The 25,627-nt window shown below is 35.7% G+C and overlaps 1 long non-coding RNA gene across 3 annotated transcripts in view; it reads left to right on the forward strand.

The window, feature by feature from the left end:
• Positions 1 to 25,627, forward strand: part of LOC141380314 (uncharacterized) — a 51,438-nt gene that overhangs the window by 16,241 nt on the left and 9,570 nt on the right. For 2 of the 3 annotated variants that reach the window (XR_015521918.1, XR_015521919.1), the window contains exons 2-3: positions 24,226 to 24,309; positions 24,390 to 24,473. This is a non-coding gene — a long non-coding RNA (uncharacterized LOC141380314). The remainder of the gene's footprint in view (positions 1 to 24,225; positions 24,310 to 24,389; positions 24,474 to 25,627) is intronic. The other variant, XR_015521917.1, reaches the window with a different exon arrangement.

Here is a 25,627-nt window from a genome sequence, read left to right on the forward strand (position 1 = left end):
ACAAATTATTTTTAAGCTGTGTCACAGCCATGAGATCTTAGCGTGTATTCCAGCGTGTAGCCTGGACGTCTTTACCTGGGAGTACCTTGTGACGTCTCTGAGTGTGCTGCATTTATTCATAAGTCAGACTTGGTTCAAACCAATCAGCGCGCTCTATTGTGCAGTGCAACTTCATTAATATGCTTGATTGCTTTGAAGACTGTTTTTACCTGTTACAGTGTTCAGACGGCAGAGAGACGCCACGTTGTGTTGCCAAGTGGGAGAACAGGAATTGTTTGGAGATACGGGTTGTCAGTGTTCCTTTTATAATTTGCTGCAAGGAAGGTTTTGTTTTAATTTTTCCTCTATGAGAGAGCAGCTGGACTCACATGAGGATTACAGTGCAGGCAACGCGCGACAGCAATACGTGTCTAAGAAACTTTTTTTTTTTTACTTGAGAGCTTTTCTCATCTGGAAATAGTGAAATCCGGATTTGCTGCTCGTTTCCTTTTAATAAAGACGTACTTCCAGTTGGTGTTGATTGTCCTGTCTCTACAGATTTGGTAAGTGAGCAATCGGTGTCTTTGTTTGTTTATTCAGAGCCAAAGTTAGTTTGTATCGTCAGCAGTATTCTTTCAGCATTTAAATGTTTTTTTTTCTTTCAGTCGCTGTGCGGTATCAAACATTGCAATAAAAATACACCCTTACAGCAATTCCTCGAATCAAATATCTCGTTTGTCACGAGGGGCATGAATGAACTTCCTGAATGAAAGAGTCGAACTGCAGTTAAAGTCCGCCATTTAATAATTTGGCAAATAATTAGTTTACTGATGTCCTCCCCTGCGCCTGTGTGTTTGTTTTGCCTCTGTGAAAATCAGCGCGCACCCAAACGGACACTCCCATTTTTATGCAAATTTAAGGACCTTCCCTCTTTCCCTTCTCCGACACTCCCCCTAAACAGAACTGAACACGGCCACTTTCCTGACTTTTTCCAAAATAGAGTTGTGACAAAAACCCTGCTGAAACGGGGGTTTCCTGGCCTTGCCTTTATCTAATTAAATGAACAGTAAAATTGTATATACTCTAGTATTGTGAATATAACAATAATCTTTCTTTTGTAAATTGCATAATGTTGGCTCCAACTTTATTAGTATTGGGTTCACAATTATTAAATCGTTGTCACTTTGCAAGTCCAGATTTCTCCCCTTGAAAACATCTGTCAGATTAGCACAAGGGCTCGTGGAAGGTCCTCTAGGTCACTGCAGAAGGGACATGAATTTTTAATTTCATCTGGCTTACTGCTTTGTCGTGCCTTACCTCATGTTCCTTCGCTGTATTTTCCTAACTTCTGCTTGATACTGCATTCTTGATGTCTCGAGAAGAGAAAAGAAAAACTTCTGTCTGTGCCGAGGACAGTTAGCGTCTCATGTTGTCTTTTTTGAGACATCAAAGAATGCCAGCATCTCCTCCAGAGACTGCGTAACCCCACAGTGCACCATTATAAGGCGGTTGTTAGGTTTTTATTCCCCCTGACTGAAAATTGCAGCTTTGTATGTTCAATCTGAGGTACTTATATGATGAAGTGGACTGGTTATTCTTTGCTTTTAAATTGCCCAAATTAGTTGAATCGTACAGTAAATTGTCTGCTTCAAATTACAGTACATTTGGGGGATTTTTTTATGTGTCTGAAAAACTTTAGCTGCTTGATTAAAACCCCCTAGGTGTTGTCTCTAGGTGGCTAGCTTGCAAATGTAAATAATTAGCATGAATGACATTTATATAAAAAGCAAATGACGAGCAATTAAAACACAATTGATGTCCTGCATGCATGACTTCTTGAGATGCTTGAAAGTTTTTCTCTTTGTGCTCATTGTATCCCGTTGCTTTAAGTTTTCAAGCTGTGAAAGACACTTCCACATCCCCAGAATGGAGCCGTACACACCGTGGGTGGCACGGATGTGACTTTGGTGAGAGAATTGGTCATGGAAATGATGCAATATTGTGCAAGGAAATCTTAAGGGGCAGAACAGTGAATTTGAACATCTGGAGGAAAAATATGGGAGCCATTTGGAATTTTAATCTGATCTTTAGCAGGGCATTTTTCAAAAATGTCTCTGCACTTACCAACCACTTTATTAGTTAGACCTGTTCTTCTGCTTGTTAATGGAAATAACCAATCAAGCATGGCAGCACTTCACTGCATTTAGGCATGTAGACATGGTCAGGGTGATTTGCTGAAGTTGACAAGAGCATGTGACGGCAAGATTTTCAGTAACTGCTGATCTTGAACTACTTGTAATAAATGCACAACCATCTCTACAGAGAGTTGGTTTGCAAAAAATTATGCCTAAAGTATCCAGTGAGCAGATGTTCAGTGGGTGAAAATGTCATGCTGACGCCAGAGGTCAATGGAGAATGGGCAAACTGGTTTGAGCTCATAGATAGCCAACAGTAACTCAAATAAAAGCTCGAAACATTGAAAGTCTGCTGAAGAGCATCTCTGAACATCTCTGGTCTGATCAGTCTCGATTTCAACTGCGAGATTTAGATGGTAGGGTCAGGTAAACTTTCAAAGTGTGTCATGGAAAAAGTATGTGAACCCTTGGGTTTTATAACAAGTTGACCTCCAATGATATCAACACTAAGAAATTCTTAAGAGGAAAAGTAGTGCATAAAAAAGCATGTGAACCCTCTGTCACTGGTGTTAGAACACACTCTCCATGCCAGATGAATAAGATCTAGCCCCTGACACCAGATCTTGTCAGAAAATATCTGTTTCTCTGGGTATCCAGACAACAAGCCAGCGGAGCCGCCCAATACTGTTAACCAGTTTTCAACTGAATAATCTTCTATCAATATAGGAGTTGACTGAGAAAGCTAGAGAGGAGCAGAAGCAGGAGTAATGATGATAAAGAAAGAGCAGAATTTATTGAACAATCTTAGTTGCATATGTTTTAATGCTCAGACTTCATCTGACCAGGATAAATCCTACAAATGTTATTATACAACAAACAACAGCAATGGAAAATTACTGCTTCACAATATTGTCCAGAGACAATACAGACATTGAAATGGAGACATTCTCTTATCTCTTTCTCTTGAAAACAAGTGTCGCTTGAACCCACACAGTCATAAGATTATAACAATATTGAAAAATTAAATAATAATAAAGAAATAATTACATGAAAATAGTAATCATAAAAAAAACTATCAAATGAAAAATAAAGACTAGTTCACACTACAAGATTTTAAGCCTTATTTTGAGCCCGATTTGGAAGTTAACGAGCTCGCCGACAGATCGGGCTGTGATGGGGAAAATATGTGCGGGTGCTCGGCAGTCTTTATGTGTGAACTACTGGACAATGCATCAAAGAGGCTCACTGGCGTGTTGCTGACGTGTTGCTGACCTCTTAGACAGAAATCCAATATCTAGTATGCTGAATATTCCAGAGCAGTCGACCGACTCGACCCACGTGCAGTCAAATGTAGTGACAAGCTGCAGCCAGTTAGAGAGCACGAGCTGTATGGCCATTGTGCTCATGAACTCAACAGAAACGTTTGTGATTGGCCAAAATGGGCATCGATGCCCTCGCTTCCTTCTGTGTTAACATGGACACAAGAGTCGGCTATATTAACAGTGAAACTAAAATTCTGTAACTATTAGAATTACCATACTGGTCATTCTGACCATTTTCATACAAGACGTCATTTTCACGTCGTATTTACATTCAAAGCTTCTATTGAGATATTAAAATTAAGCTTTGAATGTCTGTCATCTTATTTTATGACACCTTTGCCTTAAAAATATTTTCTTTTTTTTGGTATACAGCCTATAAAAATATAGTTAATATACTAGAACATGCAAAGGTCTGGGCCTCACTTAATTCACTTTCAAACAGGAGCTATTTCGCAGCACAGAATATGCTGTTTTGAAATATGTATCTGAAGTAAATTTATGTTTTTGCTATCAGAAAGTTATGCTTATGTTAGCAGGAAGATGCTAGGCAAAAAATGCATGCATATTTAAAGTCACAGCGAAAAGTAGCAGACATGCTTGCAGTAATTTTGACCAATATGGTAATTAAATGCAGAAATGCTGATTTCTTTAATGTTTTGTAATATAAAAAATAACAATGTTAGATAGAAATACAGAGATAAATTACAAAAACTAAAAACTCTCTGTGTATATATCCACTTGAACCTTGCAGATGAGCGATGATCCGCTGACCAACAGCTGAATGGCAATGCTTTTAAATGCTTTCTTGAAAGCTTGATACCAAGTGTGCCGCAAGCCTGCGTTTGAGTGAAGGTCTCGGCCGTTAGATTGCCCCCTGGGGGCTGGCTGCAGTACAAGTCATAAAGCCCGCCTCCTCCGTGTTAATGAAGGAGACTTGAGCCCAAATAAAAAAATTAATTACACTTGCAATAAAATGTCCCGAAAGATGGTTCTGGTCGATTAAGGCACTGATTATTGTGCTGAAATAGGTGCAGATCTTCATTTTTGTAAACAGTTTGTTTTTAGCAGTAATTTAATGCTGGGCGTGTCATCGTGATTGACAGCTGTGATTGACAGTTTCTCAAAGCGCGGCGTCTGAGCTTCGGTAGAAGACTGAAGTGTTATTACTCGATTTCTGTGATATTTTACTATGACAAAATGAGTTCAGCAGTAAACTACAGTTTCTGACATACATGATCTGGTGGAACACTGTTTATTCGCTAAGGTCAGAGCTTTTTTCGGGCTTTATTAGTTTGCTAATACACGCCTAGCCACCCAGATAGCAAAATACACTGGGGCCAGTTCTTGCCTGCCGGAGACTTACCCCTCAGACTGACTACCTCTGCTGGACCTACTCCGGATGCCTGGACTCACTGCCCGATTCCAGCCTGAGTCAATTGAGCCAGATGCGGCGGCCGAGCGAGCAGGCGCTGCCGCATGCGAGCCGGAATCAGTCCGCGACGCCGCGACTAGGTTATGCGCTGATGCCCGGAGCTGGCGCGATTGAATCTTCATTATATAAAACCCTCACATTTGTTAACGTTATTACACCCATTTTTGTTGATATAACAACAAACGCATGCTACTATGTGAACGCAAAGTGTATCACTGAGTTTAACCTTTGAATAAAGATGCAAACAGCATAGCAATTATTTAAATAAAGGACAAAATAAATAACAATAAACCTTTATCGATTGCACAAGTATTAAATAATAATAATAATAAATACGAAAATGACAATAAAACTGCACAATAAAATAACCCTATTTAAGTACGGGGTATACAGGAGATCGTTAGCAGTAATTCTCTTTGTGTTTAAATAATAATCTCCACGTTGATCTCCTGTAAGGTTATTTGAACTTGCTTTATAGGACGTCTCTGCATTTTAAGTTTTGGCATGTTATTAAGTGATCTACTGAATTTGCTGTTATAAATCATTATAACGTTCTTGAAATCGAATCTTATATAACCTAATAGAGCTGTAAATGTTAGATATTATTTATTTACATCATTTACTGTTGGCGTTTTATTTGAACACTCCAGCTAACATTAAAAAGAATGTAAATTCCTCGTTGCCAGATATAATGAAGGCATCGAATAAACCAAATGAAAACGGAGGCAAAAAAATTAAATAAATAAACAATTCAAGCGAAAATGAATAAACAATATACTAGTGATGTTACAGCAGATAGACGTTGTATTAATAGTGCAAAGTTTTTTTGCACAAATTGACAAATTGCAGGGTTGGGATGTGTAAATATCCTGTTGATATTTAGTAATCTTGCTGTATTTATCTTCTAAACGCACGATTGTTCCCGCATGGTAAATCGTTATGGTGTGTAGGCTATATTTTGGGTTCTGTTGATGGCTAATTAAAAATAAAAACCTTTCTAAAAATGTATGTGTTGTTTATATGTTATTGTTCATATTTTACAAGTGTTATTTCTACCCCTATGAAGATAACAAGTACCAACAACAAATATAACAATAAGAGAATATATTATTTGTGCTCATATTCAGGCTAGAGTGTATAAAAGATCGTTTATTTCTGCAGTCCACCATGTATTGCTTTTATTAAAGTTTAACAGCTTACATCACACCGTTTTTAAACCGTATATTATTGTGTTTTTTTAATGTAAGTGCTTCTATTTACATCAGTGAGCGTTTGTTATAGTGCAGACACCGGCAGTCGAGTGAGAAGTTCGGGGGGCGTGGTTGATTTTACATAAAGCGTTTGGTTGGAAGCTCGACTCCGCTCATTATCGCGGCTCCTCCTCTGGCTCCATCAGACAGTCCTTCTGCGCATGTCTGGCTCCAATTTCAGCAGTCTTTTGCGACAGTTTGTGCCCGTCAAGCAGGCGTTTTGCCCTCAAGGCGTTCAATGGCAAAAGGGGCTGTCGCGTCGTCCATATTTTTTACAGTCATTGCTTGATACACTGTCAGTGATGTATCGGCACACAAGAAGCCAATAGTGTTCATCTTTTTCTGACGACTCCTCCCTCAAAATTTCATTGGCTGTGGTTTGGTAGCTTGACTGAGCTGTTGGCGAACAAGTTGTTGTCAGATCATGTAGTGGGTTGCCGCCCTAAATGGCACAGCCGATGTTTAAAGTCATGTACTGTGAGCAAGGCTTAACAATCAATAATAATAATCAAAACATTAACTAATAATCAATTAAACATATTATGATAATTATATAAATGACTAATGATCGAATGATTAAGTGAAATAATTAAATGAAGAATAAATGAATATAAACAAATGAAAATGAAACACAACACAAATGAACTTCATGAACACAAATGTTCTTAAAACAACACACACATAGGATTGCTACAAGAATTCTTGGATCCTTAGTTAGATTCTTCACTGGTCATTCCATTTGACATAATTTTAACCAAGAAAAAAACATTGATACATTTTTCATAGTACAAAAAAAGTATGTGAATGCTTAGATTTTACAGCAGTAGCCTCCACCACCACCTGTTATTGTACATCAGACCTGCACATTTGGTCAACGTCTTACAAAACTGTTGCAGTTCAGAAATATTCTCAGGACATCTGGAGTGAATTGCCCTTTGAGGTCTCAATCAGTTTGACTGGGACACTTCAGAAAACATATTTTCTTGTGTATATGAGGTTTTGGTGATGCCTTTTCCCCTTTCCAATATCCTTTGGTTTCTTTTAACCTCATAATATTGTGCATTACAGTTACCTCTTAATGCAATACAGGTCAGAAGGACACATCCTTCATCTCGGTTGGTTTCATCTTAATTGATTCTCTTTTTGCATCACAAACTCATTCAGCTTTACCTGTGGCTCCAACACAAACACTGAGGAGCCAGCTGAGGCTTTGATAAACTAAAATGAGTTTAATTTAGTTTGAGATCAGCTGATAGATTGGAAGCCGGCATGCCCCAGTGCACTTGAAACAAGAAATGCCAAATCAAACTCCACCAGCTAAAACATACTCACGCTGTTCAGAATTGGCCATCAGGGCTCTTATTAAAACAGCCAAACTGTGAGAAACGTTTATAAATGAAATGCATTTGCATGGCTTTTCATTTATTCCTTATTCACGTTCTGAGGCATGAACAAATAACAGTGTTTTCAGACAGGAGTGTGGCATGACATCTGAGCAGCGATAACATCAAGGGAAATTAAATTTTCATGAAGCGGATTGCTTAGTATACCAATGTATAAATGTATTCAAATGATCTCTACACGCAGATCTCACTGTCATTTTAAATTCTTGCACAACTAGTTTGAAAAGCATGCAGCTTTTCATGTTAAATGTATGGCAAAAATATAAATGTTTAAACTAGTTCACTGTAAGTTTTCATTTTCCTCTAATTAACAGTAAATATATATAGAGAGAAAAATCTATATTAGAGAACAACACAGCAAGACATCTCTGAGAGAAAAGTTATGTCTGTGAGAAACTCAAATTTTGAAAACAAAAATAAGTGACCCCAACTCTTATCACTTTAAATCAAAAAAGGCCCCTGATTCAGACGGTCCTGAAGCTGCAAACACAAACCAACACAATGAATACCACTAACAGCAGGCAGCATCATGACACTGTAAGAGGCTAAATTATCATATGCATTTGTTTATATGACAAAACATGTCTTTTTGACTCAAGAAGGTTTGGGGGTTTTATGGTGTGGTCACATGTTGATTGGTCAGTTTGAATGTCTCAGCATTTGGGCTTTAGTCACATGGTCAAGAAAGATACAAAATAGGTGGTAAACTCTGGCTCTGTCTTTTTTTCTGCCCTCTTTTTCCTGGCCTGTCTTTTCCTGCTCTGCTCCTCTCCTCCTCTGGAGTCTTCTCTGACTCTACTGCAATCAGGCTAACTTCTGAGCCTGCTCTCTTTGTCTCTCTCTCTCTCTCTCCCCCTTGTGTCTCTCCATCTAACTCTGGTAACTTTAATTTTACATTTAAGCTGGGTACAATTAATATCATATGTTTTATCATTTCATATTTTATCATTTTATACAGTTGTTTGTAATTAATTCAGTTGTAACCATAGAGAATTATTGTCATTAAATGATCTAATTTTTCAAGTAATTGTGAATTACTTTTGATTTAACATCAACACTTAATTGTTCCATATTGCAATACAATATAATCACATAGTATCAACGCTCTCCCACATTTATAGCTATTAATACTGCCCTTATTTCCGTTTTTGGTATGAGATTGCAGAAGAATGGTTTGACTAGAATTGTACAGTTTTTTACCATCATGCTGATCACTTTTTAGTCACTCGGCAGAACTACAGTTCGAACCGCTGTGGTTAAAAACCATTCTTACAACACAGACATGCTCATCCACAGAATTAAGCCCAATCAAATGATAAATGCACGAAAAGAAGAGTATCTGAGTTACTGGAATGAAGCACCCGGAAAAAAAGTAAACTTCAATGTTATTTAGACCTAAATAGAGATTATACTACAGCAACAAATCTGAGTGCAATAAAGGACCAAATACAGTCTGAGTGCTCACAGTCTGACTGTAGAGACGGGCCGATACAGACAGAACTGGCAACCCAGAGAGAGCCGCATCTGCCCACACTGTGCCCAGGCAGAGGTGGAGACGGAGGAACATTTCCTCACCCGCTGCACAAACTATCAGCACATCCAAGAAATATTCTACCCCAAACTCCAGAGCATTTACCTACATTTCACTGAGTCAGACAGTAAAACACAACTGCAATATTTACTAGGGGAAAAAACTGACCTTCTAGCGGCACAATACATTAACGCCTGTCACAAAAAGAGAGAGGTGAGCAATAAAAACATCAGTGATGCACTTACAAACACACACACGCATCCACACACACCTAGATGATTATAAATAAATCATTGTAAATTTACTGATTATTACTGTTTTTATTTCTGTTTTATCCTAAAATGTTGATTGTTAAATGTACAGTTTATTCTGATTTATTATTTTTTATTGATGTTTATGAATGATATTATATATTGAATAATAATGTGATATACTGAATAATAATAATATACTATATTGAGTTATATATGATACACTGAAAAATATGACATATGAATAATATGATATATTATTTATATTTTGATGTAATTATTATATGTATATATCTGTATTTTACTTCTACTATTTACTGTGTTTACTGTTTTTATTATATATGTATGTTCTTTTATTTTTAATGTAATTTTTATAAATGTTTTGGCAATACATTTGTAACATTTGTCACGCCAATGAAGCAGTTGCTGAATTTAATAATTGAATTGAACTAAACAAGAGACTAGAGAGACTAATGATGTCCTGTGGGAGATTAATGATGTTCTGTGAGACTAAAAAGTCATGTCTTTTGACCCCAGATGTGCCGATTCATTCAAAGCAAGGGTATGTTCACTTCAAACTTATTTTAGACTGCTGTAACCTTCCAAAATTTTAGTTGTAATCTTAATTTTACAATCATTGATGTAATCATTTGATTACTGTTTTTTAGACAAACAATGACACAGTGGCTCAGTGGTCAACCCTGTTGCCTAACAGCAATAAGGTTGCTGGTTTGAGCCCAAGGTTGGATTGGAGTTTGCATGTTCTCCCCAAGTTCGCGTAGATTTTCTCTAGGTGCTCCGGTTTCCCCCACAGTCCAAAGACATGCAGTATAAGTTAATTTGGTAAACAAAATTAGTCGTAGTGTATGAGTGTGTGTGAAAGCAAGAGTGTATGGGTGTTTCCCAGTACTGTGTTGCAGCAGGAAGGGCACCCACCGCATAAAACATATGCTGTAATAGTTGGCGGTTCATTTAGCTGTGGCAGTAAATAATAGACTAAGCTGAAGGAAAATGAATGAATACTTTCGACTAAATATCTTTTCCTAAATAGTTTGAGAATCAGAGTCTTCTTAATGGTCTTTCACACTTCTTCTTTTAACTTTTTTTAAGTCATTGATTCACAGAGAGCATAAAAGTGAGGATAAATAAACAAAAAGTGCAACGTACACATAAAAGCAGCAACCTGTCTAAAATATTCAGCCTTGCAAACTGAACAGAAGAATCCCCGGAGTCCCAAGAGAACACAAATCTCACTCTGCACAACAATAGCAAATGCTCAGAGGCATCAAACAGATGCTATTGGTATCACTGAAACTATTCTTTTATTCTGTATTTTCCCCCCATGCAAGCACAACACTTCTATTCTCTCCTTTCTCTTTCTGACTAAGGCAATACCTCATTACTGCCCGTAACTGAGTTTTAAACCTCTTCGGGGTCACAGTCTTGAGGGCAGTGCATTAAGTATTCCCTCTTGCATGAACCGTAGGCCATTGATCATCCCTTAAATGTACTGTCATGTTAATGCACCCATTGCCTTATAGCCTGATTGTCTCGCTGTTGTCTATTTATCAAGCTGGAATTGTACAGCACCCAAGGAATTAATTTTAGGCTGACTGAGCACTCTTGTGATGTGAATCTGTCTGGGCTTTTTCCAGACTCTGATTAATATTTTACATACATTTGTGCTAGGCAAAGTTTGATTGACCCTGATCTTTAGTCCAAGTGCCCACACACTTTATAAAAAACATATCCTAGATATAAAGTCAGCTTAAACAACCTTTTAAAATTGTTCTCACATTTTAAAAATGGTGGCTCCAATGCAATCCAGTGATCTGCATTCACTATTAAAATGAATTTGTTTCAATCATTTAAATGAACAAGCTCGTATGAGTCATTTGATCAGAAATCAGACTACACTGATTGTTCTGCATGTGATTTTTGGGAATCGGACTACCATGATTGTACTATATGCATATGATTCCCTCAAATGAACCAGTTCAAATGAGTCAGTCATTCTAGAACCAGCCTACACTGATTGTTCTGTATGTGATTGTGATGAATGAACCAGCTCATGGGATTCATTCTCTCAGGAATCAGACTATACTTATTGTAATGTGTGTGTGTGTGTGTTTGATTCACGAAAATGAGCAAGATTATATCAAGATTATATTGAGTCATTTGGTCATAAATCAAACTACATGGATCATTTTGCGCGTGTTTGATTCAATGAGCCAGTTCACAAAAATACTTTTTTTTGGGAATCGGATTACAACTCTTGTACTGTATGCTCATGATTCACTCAAATGAATCAGTTCAAATGAGACAATCATTCTAGAATCGGCCTGCTCTGATTGTTCTGTATGTGTTTGTTGCAGTAAAATAAACCAGCTCATATGACTCATTCTCTCAGGATTCAGACTCTACTTATTTAATGTGTGTGTGTTTGATTTACTAAAATGAGCAAGATCATATCGACATTATATTGAGTCTTTTGGTCAGAAATCAAACTACACTCATCATTTTGTGTGTGTTTGATTCAATGAGCCAGTTCATATAAGTAGTTTTTTTTTTGGGAATCGGACTACCGTAATTGTACTGTATGCTTATGATTCACTCAAATAAATCAGGTCAAATGATTCAAGCATTCTGGAACTGGCCAATACGCTGATTGTTCTGGATGTGCTTGTTGCAGTAAAATTAACCAGCTAATATGACTCATTCTCTTAGGAATCAGACTACACTTATTTTGATGTGTGTGTGTTTGATTCACTGAAACAAACAAGATTACCTTGAGGTTATATTGTTAATTGGTCAGAAATCAAAATACACTAATCGTTTTGCGTGTGTTTGATTTCAATGAGCAAGTTTATATGAGTCATTTTATGGGAACTGGCCCATAGTGATTGTACTGTATGCTTATGATTCACTCAAATGAACCAGTTCAAATGAGTCAATCAATCTGAAAGTGTTTGTTGCAGTAAAATGAACATGCTCATATGACTTTCAGGAATCAGACTACACTTATTGTAATGTGTGTGTGTGTGTGTGTGCGTGCGTGCGTGCGTGCGTGCGTGCGTGCGTGCGTGTGTGTGTGTGTGTATTTGAATCACTCAAACGAACAAGATTGTATCTATATTATATTAAGTCATTCATATGATCTATTTTTTGTTTTGTTTTTTGTTTTCTTATATATATATATATATATATATATATATATATATATATATATATATATATTAGGGGTTTTCATATGTATTATGATAGGACAGTGGAAATTTACAGACAGGGAAGTGTGGGGAGCAGAGATAAGGGAAGGATCAGCAAAGGACCTCGAGTCAGGAATCGAACTCAGGTCGCTGTGAGCACTTCAGTGCTATGTGTCAATGTACCAACCACTAGGCTCTTGGCGCTGACCATACGATATGTCAAATAAGTAATAAATGATATATGTCTAAAAGTCATGAAAGCAAATGTTTATGTTGCATTAAGCTATTTTAATAATTTAATTAGGTTTCTGCATTTTTTTAAGTTATGAAAACTTTAACTTATTTTTTTTTTAGTCAGTTTGATTGATGTCGAGATACCTAAAAATGTTTATTTGATTCAACTCAAAAAAATTCAAAGAGCAAGAACTTTTTTACAGCAATCGTTTTAAACATAGGAGTTCGGTTTTTACCACTACCAGTTTATCATTCAGTTGGAAACTGCATTCAGTTTTACATTTTTATTTATAAAAGCATGGTTAGAGGTAAATAATTACAACATCGGAGCAGTTTTGATTCATGAATCCACTATGAAGATTGCATCATAGCTTCAGATCAGTCACTTTAAGAAGATCTCAGCCATTACATGCCGCCCACTCGTAACTAATAGGCTGCTGAAGCATATGTGCAATTGAAGCCTTGTTTTTCACAACCTGAAGTCATTACAGACTCAGCAGGTTACGAAAAATATCTCTCCTTCCAGCAGCGTGACTGCCCATTAAAGACGAGTTTGCTGTATTCCACGCATCCCTACTTTCATGACAGCATCTTAGTTTCAAAGCTAATTGAATTCAGATGTCATTCAAAATCCCACTATAGAATGATTAGTTGTCACGCTAAAGAAAACAGTTGAAACCATCACAGAAGATTTGAACAATTTCCACTTTAAATGTTATTGAAAGCCATAATAAACCATCTTAACCATTAAAACCAGGTCTCTAGAGTGTTTTAGAACATATTCCACAAAGATTTATTGATTTAAACATGGCACCAATAGAAACCTAAAAAAGACCAATAGAGACCAATACAGTGTCCATTTAAACCAATAAAATTCCCATTAAATCTGTTAAAACCATGCTGTAATGGTTTCTGTTGGGTTTATTGTGTTTGGGTTTTACTTTTAAAACCATCAAAAATCATGTACGCCAAAAAGCTCTGCTTTTATCAAGCTTTTCCCTCAGCTCAACAGAGGCAATGAGCTGAAAAATGTATTGAGCTATTCAAGAGTTTCAAATGCATAATTGGACTCATAAATAGGACACATCTGTTCCCAGTGCCAGTGTATCAGGTTGTTGAGCTTCAGGGAAAGCAGAAAAGCAACTCTCGACGGCGCACGCATCTCTCAGCGCTTCGCCGGCAAACCTCAACACTCCAATCTCATTGTCTTGTGCCTCGACAGCTATTCTGAGATACAACTACATCTCTCGGTGCGCCTCTGAGGACAGATATACGCAACTGAGAAAAGCAAATACAAAGTCTGTTTTATCCCTTGCAGTGTTTTTTTTTTTTTTTTTTCGTGTGCAAATTCAGCTGGAGAGTTTATATTGCGCACTGATATTCCCCAGAGGCAAAGCTTTGGCTGATTTTCTCTTAATATAAAAGCAAAGAAAGTCAGGCTTCGGTTAGCTTTAAATATAATCCTGTTTTTTGCCCCCTTGCCATGTGGCCTCATATACCTTTTAAGTTTTAGCATTACACTTTTTGCCATGATGCAGTGTTATTGGGTTAATTTACAAGCTATAAATGCTGTTTGGCCCAAATATCCTGGATTCACTCTGAAGTTCAAAACTTATTAACATATTGTCTAAATATATGTAGTGATAATGAGCTGCTGACTTCCAGGTCACATAGAAAGAGTTTCACAGATTCTTAAAGGGACAGTTAACCCATCGTTTGCTCAACTTTCAAACCTATTTGAGTTTCTTGTTTATGTTGAAATGAAAATAACATATTTTGAAGAATGCTGGAAACTGGGAATCACTGATGTCTTTTCTTCCTTTCTGTGGAAGTCAATGAGTTCTGGTTTTCAACATTCTTCAAATGTATTTTTCTGTGTGTTTTCAAAATAAAAAAGACATTCAAATAGGTTTGGTTTGGAATTATGAGTAAATTATGAATTTTTTTTTTTATTATTAGTTTAGGATTAGTTTATTTCCAGAAATTTCCTGAAGTAATTACAGACTCAGCAGGTTTCAAAAAATGTTTCTCTTTCCGACAGCATGATTGGCAATTAAAGAGGATCTTGGTGGTTTCCAACGCATACCGGCTTCCCTGAAGACATCTTTATTTCAGAGCTATTGAGTTCAGATGTCATTCAAAATCCCACTTTAGAATGATTAGATATCACGCTGAAGAAACCGATAGAAACGATCACAGAATGATTTAGATTTAAAATACCATTAAAAGGTATTTTGAAAAATATAGTTTTAACCACACTCCAAAAATGACTTTTTTTCCTTGTTCAAACTACTTATTTAAAATGAGTTGAAACAACCCAATTATTTAGGTTTTTTTGTGACAATTTAGTTGTTTTATGTTCAATCAACTTAAATTACGTGACTAAGTTACGTGAATCAATTTGTGTTGACATGAAGGAATTGTGTGAAACTTCATCATTTGATCATTTGTTTACAGTGCATTAAAACCAGTACATTTGAATGGTCTCTTGTTTGTTTTGGGACATATTAGAACTTTAGGGTTATAAAATATTAGGGTTTTAGAAACAAGTGAAACTACAAAAATGAACTTCAACATGCATTGTAAAAAATATTGCTACTTAACATTTTTTGCTGAATCAACTTAAGTCATCTTAACTTAGATCAATCAAACTGACTAAAAGAATAACATTAGACTTTATGGCCCCTATCATACACCCGGCATAAGGTGCAAGACTTGTTTTTATGATGTGTTGGTAGACCACAATTTTCCCATTTTCCGCCACGTTGTTTAAATAGCAAATTCATTTGCGGCACTTTGTGGACTCATTGGTGTTTCGGTCTAGAGAAGAGGTGTGTTCGTTGCTATTTTGAGGAACTAAAATAGACTGGGCAATAGATCAGCTGAGAGCAGGTCTAAAGTCCAGCGCAGAGCACATTAGCGGATTTTTCCATCTTTAAAATAGCAAAAGTGGATTCTGACACATCCTTAATGCTTTTGCGCCTTGCGCTTTGCACTTAATGTCTAGATCATTAAAATAGAGACCTCTATAACCTCTATAAAAATATTTGGAACCTATAAAAATTTGTTAAAGCAACATAAAAATATTGTCTTGACTTTTTTTCATTTTGTTTTTTACAGTGTATGTTTGACTGCAGTTTCTTGGTAAAATAAACACCGCCAGGTAGCTTTTTTCTTTTCACACTAATGATATTTACTGGGACATTTTAATTATGAATTATGCCATGGTCACACTACAGTTTGCCACATTCACATGCGTAGGAATGGAAGTCCATGGAGCGAAAAGGATTATTTTCAAGCAGTTTATTTGCACAGCACCAAATATTTGATTGAATTAATAACTTGTGATTGAATACGTTTGCCTCAACTATCTATTTTCATATAGACCGCTTTTCTGTTGTGTTCTGTTCAGTAGCTCACTTTGTACAGTGTTGTGATGCATTTGTGATGCAGAACACTTGGGAGATAAAATCAAGATGAAGGACATGATTGCAGTGCACTTTTTCCTCTTACTTTTGCTTTTTGGAAACACTATTGGTTGGGTTTAGGTAAGAGATCTGGTTAGTGGTTTTCTAGGCGATCTGTACAACAAGCACTGCAATCTCATCGATTTGTAAAAGAAGTGTTGAAAGTTAGAACAAACTGTATGACGGCAATTCTATGCCAAAATAATCAAGTGATGTTTGAGCACGAGGAGAAGTGAACTGCGAGAAGATACTAGTGAAACTAGTGCTCGCGTGCGCAGGGGATGTTCATATGCGCACTGAACTGATCCATTTGCCATTGCTAGGAATCATGCAGTTGTGAGCTAGTTGTAAACCCTCACGCGCGCATATCATCATCCGTGTGCACGATGTGTGCTTTTGCGAGCAAGGTTATGCCTCACAGCTCACATGTGATCAGTTCTCTCACTCGCTCGCTCACTGGCTCTTTTCTCTCTTGGGGTAATGGTCAAATAAGGATTAATCTTTTAAAATAATGACTAGAGACATATTTTGTAACCTGCTGAGTCTGTAATGACTTCAGGTTGTAAAACAACAATATTTTCAATGAGGCTGTGTTTGTCTCTTCCATTAAAAATATAAAACTATTAACTACAAAAGCATTTTGTGAGGTATAACCTTGCTCATGAGAGCGTACATCATGCCACAGATTCCTCAAAAAAAGTAAAAACTTTTGTTTCTGCTTATTTGATTTGCTTATTTTTTAAAACATGTTAATGTTTAAAGAATATGTTTAAACTGTGCAGTCTGTGTTTCTCTTGTTATGCAAGAGCATGCTAGATGAAAATTGTTAGCATGTTATTTAAAAAAATTCAGTAAATGAGTAAAAGGAAGCTTGTGTGAACTATGTATTGTTTTCCGTTTATTTACTGTAACTGATATCCAGAAAATATAGAAACAGGGCCTTTAGTCAGAAGCTGGACTAAAACAGTATGGGGAGCAGATAAAATCAAATTCTATGTATTACCTAAAGACTAAAAGTTGAAAAAAAAAAAAAACATATATGGGTACGGTACGGCGGAAGGCAAGATTATTTTTTAAACTTTGGTCCGGTAGTGGGACGGGACAAGATTTCTTTCTGTGGGGTAGGATGGGACAAGAGTGAAAATCCACTCCTGTGTCATCCGCTAGTGGCCAGAGGATCAGTCCAGCGTGGATGTTCACGCACGAGCACTAGTTTCCACGCATGTAGGTCTGTAAGCTTCACTTCGTGCGTAAACATCACCGGTGTGCTCAATTATTTTTGCCATAGAAATACCGTCATAAAAATGTACCCTGAGTAACATACTTCAGATTCTCAAAAATGTAGACAGAGCTTCCTACAAGATTTGACATCTGAAATGTGCAATACAACGTCCCCGGAGCAATGGATTTTTGCAAAAATTAAAGTTAAAGCATTTTTCCAATGGGCCTGTGCTTAAAATCAGATTGTTTTAATATTTAAGACCCTTATTTCTTTGCTGGTGTTGTTTTATTTGGAAGTTTAAATGATTGAGCACCATAGAAGTTAATAGAAAGAAAAATCATGGAATGTTTTTTCTAAAAAAATTGTTTTCTTTACACTGAGGAAAGAAATTAATAACTTAGAAGGTAAGGAGGTGAGAGAATTATCAGTAAAGTTTCATTGTTTTTATTCAATCAGCAATTTTCATTTATGTTGACCAACACGTTCGACCAAAAAAAGGAGGGTTTTGGCTTGAGGAAAAAAAGGATTTGCATATACATTAGACGAGTTTAGAAGCAGGGCAGCAATTTTGAACATCATCCTGATATTTAACTCTCATTCTGCTCTCTGTCAGTCCATCCAGACAATCCTCAAGCCTGACTGACAGGATTTTGACAGCCACTTGGTGACTATTGAGTGACTTTCGAGTGACATTGAAATTCATCAACTTCCATAACTCGAGTTTATCGCTCTACCTGCCGATGTGATTAAAAGCTGGAGGGTGGAATCAAACCAGATGCATTTTTATTCGCATGTTATTGATTTATTGCTTTATAAATTATGAATAAGTGAAGAGCATTCACTCTTAAAAGCTTTGTGAGCAGCAACTTAATCAAAACGGCAGCTTATAGCACATCTGTTGAGCATAAATTAAGCAGAAAGTCAGAAAACTTTAATTAAACCCACGAATCTCCATTCATTTCAGATATAAAAAACCCGTCTGCCATTTTAATAATATCTCTGCACTTTGACCCATAATTACACAGGGAATTTGAATGGCACTTGGATTTTTTTAAATGTCTTAAAAACCCATATAAAAATCAGATATAAAAATAAATTGCATTAAAAAAATAAATCCCATTGATTAAACTAAAATAAATAAAAAAATCCAAAAATATTATGTAATTAAATGAATGACCACAGAAAAAAATATATAACTTCCAATTTTTTATATTTATAGGCAAAAATAAAAATAATAAATACATTTCTTTTAGATTAAACTAAAAAAAATCTTCAAATAGAAAAGCATAATTTTAATTTTATTTTTTTAATTACAAGCTGTTCATAGTAAAAAAAAAAAAAACAATACAGTAACTCATTCCTAAATTATAGCTCTTTTAATATTATTAAATAATTAAATAATATTAATAAATTAAATAATATTACTTTTCAAATGTTTTAACTCTTCATCAAATGTTCTCCTATTTTAGTATATAGAGTTGAAGAAATATATAGCCTAAAGGGGCTAATACTTTTTACCTTAAAATGGCTTTTAAAAAATTAAAACCTGCTTCTATTCTTGCTGAAATAAAATAAACAGGACTTTCTCCAGAAGAAAATATATTATGAGACATACTGTGAAAATTTCCTTGCTCTGTTAAACATCATTTGGGAAATATTTAAAAGAGAATAAAACATCTAAGGGGGGCTAATAATTCTGACTTCAACTGTATAGGTTTTTTTCATATTTGTCTTGCGTATCATCACAATGTACTCTATATTCTTTCTTCTTTAACTTCAGAAGGAAACCTGTAGTTAGTCAATGGCAAATTGTTGACAATGTTGAATCCGAGTAGCTCATGTGTGAGACAATTACTGAAGTCTGAGCATGGTTTTGCTGCCAAATAAAAAAGACTATTTTCGACACGTTAGATGAAAAAGAGACGTATATATATTTCTGCTTCTCTTTCTGTCACTTGAAGTGTATCTCGGTCTCAGTCAAAGCCAGAACTTCACCATTGTGCATAAAAAAAATCTGTGTGGATTTGCAGAGTTTATACTACACATTTTACCTTTTAATGGTTTATTTTATTAATTTAAATGATATTTTATTTAGGGTGGCGTTGTGGCAAATGGGTAGCGCTGTTGCCTTACACCAAGAAGGTTGCTTTGTTTGAGCCACAGCTTGGTCAGTTGGCATTTCTATGTGGAGTTTGCATGTTCTCCCCCCCACAAGTCCAAAGACATGCACTATAGGTGAATTGGGTAAGCTAAACTGTCCATAGTGTATGTGTGTATGGGTGTTTCCCAGTGATAGTCCGCTGCTGGAATGGCATCCGCTGCATAAAACATATGCTGGATAAGTTGGCGGTTCATTCCGCTGTGACGACTCAAAAAAAAAATTAATTATTTTATTTTATATATATATATATATATATATATATATATATATATATATATATATATATATATATATATATATATATATATATATTATTTATCTTTATTTATTTTTTTTTACCATAAAAAGTATACAGATAAATGGCATTGTTAAAATTCCATACATCAAAAAAATTAAACAATAATAATTATAACTTTATATTTATTAACATAATTGATATTTTAATTTATATATTATAAATAAAAACTCCTTTGTGGATTTTGAGAGGTCAAAATCAATCATCATTGTAAAAGAATTGTATTATTATATTATATTATATTATATTATATTATATTATATTATATTATATTATATTATATTATAATATATTATATTATATTATATTATATTATTGATAAATGGCCAACTCTATGCAATTGTGTATAATTATTTTATTTGAAATAAAACTACAGTCAGCTAAAAGTCAATTGAGGCGTCCGACATTATAATGTACAGTATGAAAAATGGATTTTCAATCTGAGATTTATTATGCCTCTCTGCTACATGTGAGCGAATCAGTGAGCCTTCAGTGGATCAATATGTTTGGCCTTGGGCAGTCGCTGTCATGCTGATAACTCAGCTAATATGACTGTTTGAAAAAGAGGAAGGCTTTCCAGAAATCCCTTTACAGTAGCGCATGTCAGGCTTATCGGTTTGGATGGCCTGCGGGCCGCTTTACCTGAACGCATGTCATTATCTACACCAGACACTCGCTGCTCTGATGGAGGCCCTAGGGAAAACTCACACAGTTGTTTTGCTTTCAGTCATTTCAGTGTGGTGCTTTTAAAGCAAGCTAACACATTGCCTTTGTGTTGTTGTACAAGTTGCATGATAGTGAGCAGTAATGTGTGCTAAAACGTGCTACTAATGTAGTGAAATACGTTAACTGTGTTTTAAAATATTGGCAATGTGTTAAAACATGATGCTAATGTGTTAGCAACATATTAAACTAAGATGTTAAGTTCATAATACATTTCCTTTCTGTAGACGTAAAAGTTACATGAAAGCGAGCTGTAATGTATGCTAAAACATGCTACTAATGTGTTAAAATATGCTATCGGTGCATGAAAATATTGGCAATGTGTTAAAACATGATGCTTAAGTGTTAGCAACATAATAAGCTAATATGTTAAGTTAATAACACATTTTCTTTGTGTTGATGTACAAGTTACATGATAGCAAGCACTAATGTATGTTAAAACATACTACTAATGTGTTAAAATATGCTAACGGTGTGTTAAAATATTGGCAATGTGTTAAAACATGATGCTAATGTGTTAGCAACATATTAAACTAAGATGTTAAGTTCATAATACATTTCCTTTGTGTAGACGTAAAAGTTACATGAAAGCGAGCTGTAATGTATGCTAAAACATGCTACTAATGTGTTAAAATATGCTATCGGTGCATTAAAATATTGGCAATGTATTAAAACATGATGCTTAAGTGTTAGCAACATAATAAGCTAATATGTTAAGTTAATAACACATTTTCTTTGTGTTGATGTACAAGTTACATGATAGCAAGCACTAATGTATGTTAAAACATACTACTAATGTGTTAAAATATGCTAACGGTGTGTTAAAATATTGGTAATGTGTTGAAACATGGTGCTAATGTTCTAGCAGCATAATAGGCTAATATGTTCATTTAATAACACATTTCCTTTGTGTTGATGTAAAAGATGTAAAGCATGATGCTAATGTGCTAGCAACATATGTTAGTGGCATGGTTAAACATGCTAGAAATATGTTAGCAGTGTGCTTAAAATGGCTGCAATGTGCTTACAAATGCTACGATTTAACATTCTAGCAGCATGATAAAATGTAACATTGAGAACTAGAAACATTGTAAAACGTTCATCACATGCTAGAAACATTCTAAAACAGCCTAACAATATCCTAGTGATGTGTTAAAACATGTTAAAATATTACCAGAATGTAAATTATAACAAAATTCTAAGAAAATTATAAAGCTTTCTAGCATCATGCTAACACTTCCTAGCAACATGTCACTAATGTACTGGCTATTTTTTAAAACATGTGAGCCACATGTTAAAACTTACATGCTAGAAACCTATTTTACAAATGTTAAAACATTCTAGCAATGCACTAAAGCATAATAAAAGGGTGGGCTTAAGCATATAGCAACATCTTAAAACATGCTATGAACGTGTAAAAACCTGTTAACTATATGTAAAAGTGTGTTGAAATGTTGAAAAAACACACCAGCAACATGCAATTGGAGTGCTAGTTACCTACAGTATGTTAAGACAGTACATGTTCTGTTACATATCATAGCAATCCAGATTAAATCAGTGTGGCAGTAGCAACATCCTAATAATGCCAACACATTCTAGCAATGGCTAACAAACATGCTTGAAACAGCATTACAAACATATAAAACTTGAAATATGTTAGCATTGTGCTTGAAATTACTAGCAGTGTGCTTAAGCATTCTAGCTCTATATTAAAGTGTATAATGAGCTAAAACATCTATCTATCTATCTATCTATCTATCTATCTATCTATCTATCTATCCATCCATCCATCCATCCATAAACATGATAGTAACCATGCTATTACTTACTAAAACATGGTAGTAATATGTAAAATTTAACAACATAACAACAAGTTTGCTGTTTTCCTTCTGTAATTGTTGCTACCAATGTGCTAAAACATGCTATAAGCTAAACAATAGTTTAAAACATGTTAGCTACACATAAAATGTGCTAAAACATCCGATTGTACATTTTTTGTGCTTAGAAATGTCATTTTTACTATTGTTTCTTTTCTCTTTTTTTCTCAGCAATGCAGTTTCAGCCATGTGCGACATGTTGTCCAGTAAAATATGGATTATTTAATGGCACTCTGATATTACATTTCTTGCACTTTATGTGTAACTGGTAGTTTTGAAAGAAAACAATCTTGTGTGTTATTAGTTGGGAGGGCACGCCACTTTCATTTCTGATAGTTTCAAGTTCAAAAGCACGTTTGATTGGCACACACCAAAATAACTGTTATCGTAGGCGTGCTTTGAAAGGGATCTAAATGAAATGGGTGACTGACAGATTGATTGTAATGAGAGCAGTATGCACACTGTAATCTGCATTTGCATGGTCTGCAACTCAAATCTTCAGCTCAGAGTGCCATCAGAGATGTAATAGGGACTGTAAAATGTCAGGTCTGTCTTGCAATGGCAGTACTAACTTAACTAGCTTGGAGTATTCTGCTTTTACTGACAAGTTCATGCTAAATGACTGTTGCCACACAAAACTGCATTGCATATACAGGCTTTTTTCCCCCTTTAAAACGTTCATACCACATACCACAAAATAAAGTTCATTGTTGGTTCATGTTAACTCGTGATGCATTAACTAATGTTAACAAGCATGACTTTAACTCTTAATAATGCATTAGTAAATGTTAAACTATGATTAGTAAATGTTGGTAATACATTAACTAATGAAACCTTATTGTAAAATGTGACCAAAATGTTTCTCACCTCTGAAGATCTTTGAAACCTGTTTGCAACATGCACAGATCTAAAACTAAAAGGTAATTGTCCCTTTATGTCTAAAATGTATGACTTTGTATTGAATAATTGAGATAAATGATGTTTTCCCTGTGAGGCAATATTTCTCACAGCAATCCATTTTCATTTAAAGTGTGAACCATTTTTTTATCTGTCTGCAGAAATAGATTTCCATGTTGAGCTGCATTTAAATTGTTAAAGCATATTATTAAATGTATCTTTTAATAATAATTAGTATAATGATAATACTAAAATAGTAACGCATTCAGTGTTGATGTTACAAAACTTAAAATAAGAACTGAAACTATTTGAGTCAATCTCTCAAAAGGTATAATGATCTGATTCACACTGGAATAAAACTGTTGCAATAACCAGCGATCTAGCCCAATGCAGATCACTGGAGAGCTACAAATCTGTCACCATATGGACTACAAATCCTGTCATGCACCACACACTCACACCTGTTCCGGCTTTCCACGTGTTGCTTTTCCTAAAGCTCTTCAAACCTGATTAAATTGACTTTAAAAGCAGCACAGACACAAACACTAGTTGTTGAGTCTTGTTATACTGTATTCTGAATATAATCAAGCATTTCCCTTGCCTTGCTTGAACCCTTGCTTTGTTTTGTTTGTTTACGTTGCTTGCTGCCTGTACTGACCATTCACCTGTTCATCGACCACGACTCTGGGTTCTCTGCATGCATCTGTTTGCCCCTGTTTTGACCATTGCTTGCCTGACCATTCTCATAATAAACCTGCATTTGGATCCTCAACTACATCACCAAATATGTACTTCCAATTCCTGTAAAATGTGCATGCACTTTCTCTCCACGCATTACAGGAGGCACGGAGGATCACGGGACTGATCATGACGCAAAGATGACGGTCACTGACAGATGGAGATTCGGCTGCAGGGAGTAAAGGGGTAAAGTTAATTTTCACAACAATATCACAGTATAGCCAACCTAGAGCTGTTTTTGGTTCTGTAATTTTTCTGACGAATAGCCTACGCTGCAACGCGGGATTTGTCAGCTATTTGCTATTGAAGGGGCAGCACAGACTATGGGACTTTGAAGGAGTTTTCATCAGGTAACGTGTCACAGCGTCAGTAGACTGCTTCAATCTTTTGCTTTAACGCTTGTACTTAGTAATTTGGTTTGTTCCTGTTGGTTGTGCACCTTTTTTACCAACCATGTTTGTTGACGCCATTATAACGACACAGATCACTCTGTCTATTCATGTCAGAGTTGACACCAAAAATAATTGACAGGTGGTAATTTGTGTGTAACTAATCTTAATTTATAATTTGGTTATGGGTAAAGCAAAGACCAGGGTCAGGTATATGTGTATTAATCAATTATTCATAATTAGTTAATTTACTGGCACCTACGACAATGATGCCATCATCCATCACGATGTTTTACATTAGACATCATACAATGCCAAATCAGTTGACATCGCCCAACCCTAAAAGATTACTTACCTACATAGCCCTATATACATTTCTGGAGATTGCAAATTATGTAGCCAGAAGTACATTTGGCTGCATTTCGTTTTTAAAATGAATGCTACCGGGCAGCTAGACGCAATTCTTTTTCGTGCTTGCCAGCTGACCGCTTACCTCCCTATGGATGTTACCAGTTTGTGCGGTTAGCTCGAACTTGAGATGCAGAGAGGAACTGACCATGACGACAGGGTTCGAGTCCAGCGACGAACAGTTCCAGAAAGCAGGAAAGACAAAAACAGAGGCCAAATAATAAAATAAAATAAAAATAAAAAAGAAACAAAGGTAGTAAAAATCAAGCGAGGGCTTTTCTTTTTCTAGATTGTTTTTTAAAACTGTCGGTTGGGTTTAGGGAAGTTGGTGCTCAGGTCAATTAATCGGTCAATCAGTCAGTCAGTCAGTATGTCAGTGAGTGAGTCAACAGTGGCCTCTGGTAGATTTACGTGAGAACAGCAGATGCACATGGCATGCGCAAAAGAAATTTAAGATCTGAAAAAAACGTACACAGCGGCCTATGGTGGATTCACGAAAACAAAAACTGCATAGCTCCTGGGACGTATTTGGTGCTCTTCAGAAATGTAGGGATACGTTTTTAAAATGAGCCTGGGTTGGACTTTTTGATACTTGACAGAATCAGAATGTTTGAACAAATCATTTGAGTGAGCGGCTGAAGCAATTATTTTAAACAGTGAAATAATTGTTGATTTGTTTTTTCTTGATATTTCTACTTGGTCAGTTA

Source organism: Danio rerio, chromosome 22 (assembly GCF_052040795.2).
Source record: "Danio rerio strain M-AB ecotype USA chromosome 22, GRCz13ab, whole genome shotgun sequence".
NCBI lineage: Eukaryota > Metazoa > Chordata > Actinopteri > Cypriniformes > Danionidae > Danio > Danio rerio.